This window comes from Alligator sinensis, unplaced genomic scaffold, assembly GCF_000455745.1.
Source record: "Alligator sinensis unplaced genomic scaffold, ASM45574v1 scaffold377_1, whole genome shotgun sequence".
NCBI classification, from domain to species: Eukaryota; Metazoa; Chordata; order Crocodylia; family Alligatoridae; genus Alligator; species Alligator sinensis.
In genome coordinates, this window is record NW_005842047.1 from 2,175,623 (window position 1) to 2,178,881 (window position 3,259).

A 3,259-nucleotide genomic window follows, 5' to 3' on the forward strand; every position below is an offset into this window, starting at 1 on the left:
TTAATTGGCCATAATCTTATCTGAACTAATGTTTCAGACCAGGCTGACCCACATAAATGGGAAACAAAACCTACTGGACAAGGTCTCAAATCCTACCAATATCAAGACATATGGGTTTACAATAACAGCACTAGGTTAATACCTTAGTATCTTTTTTTCAGTATTAATATGATTTTTAAAAAGCTGAAAAAGCACACAATTTGAGGCAAGAAATTATTTTACAAAGTAGAAACATAGGTGATTGTAAATAGGATATAAGACCTAAATATGCTGGAGGGTAGGGCTAGGATTCAGAACAACCTAGACAAATTGGAGGATTGAGACAAAGGAATCTCATGAGGTTCAACAAAGATACGTGCAAAGTTCTGCACTTAGGATGGAACAATCCCATGCACCAGTCCAGCCTGGGGCTGACTGGCTGGGCAGGAGCTCTGCAGAAAAGGAGCTGGGGATTACAGTGTACAATAAGATGAATACGAGCCAGCAGTGTGCCCTTGTTGCCAAGAAGGCTAATGGCATACAGGGCTACATTGATAGGTGTGTTGCCAGCAGTTCAAGGGAAGTGATTTTTCCTCTTTATTCAGCATTGGCAAGGCCACATCTGGAGTACTGTGTCTAGTTTTGGGCACCCCAGTACAAAAACGATGTGGATAAATTAGAGAAAGTCCAGGGGATGGCAACAAAAATGGTGAGGGGGTGGGGGACATGACTTGAGGACAGGCTGAGGGAACTGTGCTTGTTTAGTCCAGAGAAGAGAAGACTGAGAGGGGATTTAATAGCAGCCTTCAACTACCTGAAGGGGGTTCAAAAGACGATGGAGCGAGACTGTTCTCAGTGGTGGCAGATGACAGAACAAGGAGCAACAGTCTCAAGCTGCAGCAAGGGAAGTTTAGGTTACATATTAGGAAGAATTTTCTCACTAGGAGGGTAGTAAAACACTGGAAGAGGTTACCCAGAGACACTCCATCCTTTGAGGTTTTTAAGACCCAGCTAGACAAAGCCTTGGCTGGGATGATCTAGTTGGGGATGGTCCTGCCTTGAGCAGGGGGTTGGACTAGATGACCTCCTGAGGTCCCTTCCAACCCTAATTTTCTATGATTTTATGACTTTTCACATGTCACAAATTAAGAGCTCAGCCAACATTAGTAGCAGTTTATGTCAAACAATCTATGGTGGTCTTGGCTCCAAGTGAACAGCCACTCACTTCATGAAGTCTACCAGGCTGTTAAACTACAAGTTTCCAAGTAAACTAACTCGACAGGTGAAAGAGTAGGCAGAATTCAGGCTTATTCACCAAGGCAGCATGGAGAATCTATTGCCACCATTTCTGCCACACCTCTTCTGTGTCTACAAACTGGACTTTGGAGACTTGGATTATCAACTGATCCCTGCAAACACCTTGCCATAACAACTAATTGGCAGTGTTCCCCTGGATAGATTCTAATCACTTTTCCAGTGACACAGATTAAAAAGAATACAGAATCATTTATATTCTAACAGAGTTATGCAACCTTTTAGGTTGGGTTGGACAACCTGTGGCACACACGCCACAACCAGCCTGGGCAGCCTCTGTATATGGCATGCAGCAGATGAGGGAAGAGGCAGGCAGCACTGGACAGATAGGGCAGGAAGCCCAAAGCAGAGCAACAGATAAAAAGTAAACAGATAGAAAGTAGAGCACAGGGTAGAAAGCAGAGCAGCAGATCAGACAGGGAAAAGAATCAGAATGGCAATCATGGGTCTTAATTTGTGGCAGTCCTGTCAAAAAAGCTGGCTTGGTCATTAAGGGAAAAAGAACAGAAATTTAACTCTGAGTAGGTTTCTTCTTTTTTTTTTTCCCTGCAGACTCGCACCCTTTGTGCTGGGAGATCTTGAGAACTTACACAAGGCTTCTGCTCACCACAGACTTTTTCTCAATCGAGTTCTCTGCTGCTGAGTGAAGGTCCTCCCTTCAATGTCAGGCAAGCTCTCCAACTTTTGACCTGCAAAAGATCCGATATCCCATTTATAACCAATCACCACCTACATTTCCAGTTCCTCAAATGAAGGTGCCATCCAGCATGCTGCGGCAGCTTTTTTAAAAATCCTTTTCATGTAGATAGCAAATAACTCCAGGCACTGCCCCTGATCAATGACGGCATTTCAGGCAAAGGTCCCCAGGCACTAGGTAGGATGAACCCTACTCACTGGGATCAGAAGGAGGAAATGGGAGAGTGGGTGGCACCCCTCCTACTCTTGGCTTAGCAGAGCAAAACTTTGGACACTTGCCTGAAGAACAGTCCCTTTCTTGGAAATAGCCTTTAAAAAGCAACATTCACAGAAGTTCTCGGCTGAAATGGACCTTATGTAATCACTGGGTTCACATCAAGTTAGGACAATACCTAGAGATGGTGAGGAAACATGTTCTCCCAGGAATTACACAAGCAAAAATTAATTTTGTTTTTTGTCTTTTGTTGTTTGTAAATACAAAATTGATTTTTTGGAAAATAATCCTCAATCCATGTTTCCATCGCGAGTAGGGTTACCAACTCTGTTTGAATCTATCCCAGATTTCCGGAACACCAGCATGCCCGTGACACACAACACAAACGTGCCCATGTGCTAGTGTACATCAGTTCCGGATGATGGCGTGTAGACTTTACGTGAGGATGGCACATGCACATCACTATTACATTTTAAAAGCCCAGTGGGCTACTGTATAAGTCAGATTCAACATTTAATACGTATTTGTAATGAATGCCACCTATCATTTCTCTCCCGGGTGACTCTCAGCAGTCTCCTGGAGATTTATCTCTCATTCCTGGAGACTCCAGGGCAATCCTGGAGGGTTAGCAGCCCTGATCAAGAGAGACTCTGCTGCTTCCCAGCTGGCATAGGAAGCACTGGCACTTAACAGGACCCAGCTCCCAGGAAGGGAAAACGGAAAAATGGGAAAGAAGAAGATGGGAGGGAAGATTGGGGTGCCCTCAGCCCCAAGGCTGATACCAGGAAGAAATGGTACGAGCTGCCCAGAGCATCAGGTTGGAGCTGTGCCACAGATGCGAAGGGAAGCGCATACATTCCCTTATGGGAAGGTGATGCAGGGCCTTGACGGGCAATAAGGGGTGAGCAGGACGGCACTCTACCCTGCAGCAAGGAGCAGCGTGTGCAGCCCGCCACGGCCCCACTCCGCAACCCTTACCCACCGCGCTCCAGCCGCTTCCCGCCGCGGCCACGTGTCCCCGCGGCACCCACGTGCCGGGGGAGGGGGCGGGGGGGC

The 3,259-nt window shown here is 46.3% G+C and overlaps 1 protein-coding gene across 1 annotated transcript in view; it reads right to left on the bottom strand.

The window, feature by feature from the left end:
• Positions 1–3,228, bottom strand: part of THADA (THADA, armadillo repeat containing) — a 296,890-nt gene extending 293,662 nt beyond the window's left edge. Inside the window, exons 1-2 of the mRNA XM_025203203.1 lie at positions 3,186–3,228; positions 1,884–1,982 (exon numbers count right to left, since the gene is read on the bottom strand). The gene's annotated coding sequence lies outside the window, so the exon portion shown is untranslated. The remainder of the gene's footprint in view (positions 1–1,883; positions 1,983–3,185) is intronic.
• Positions 3,229–3,259: the final 31 nt, after the last annotated feature.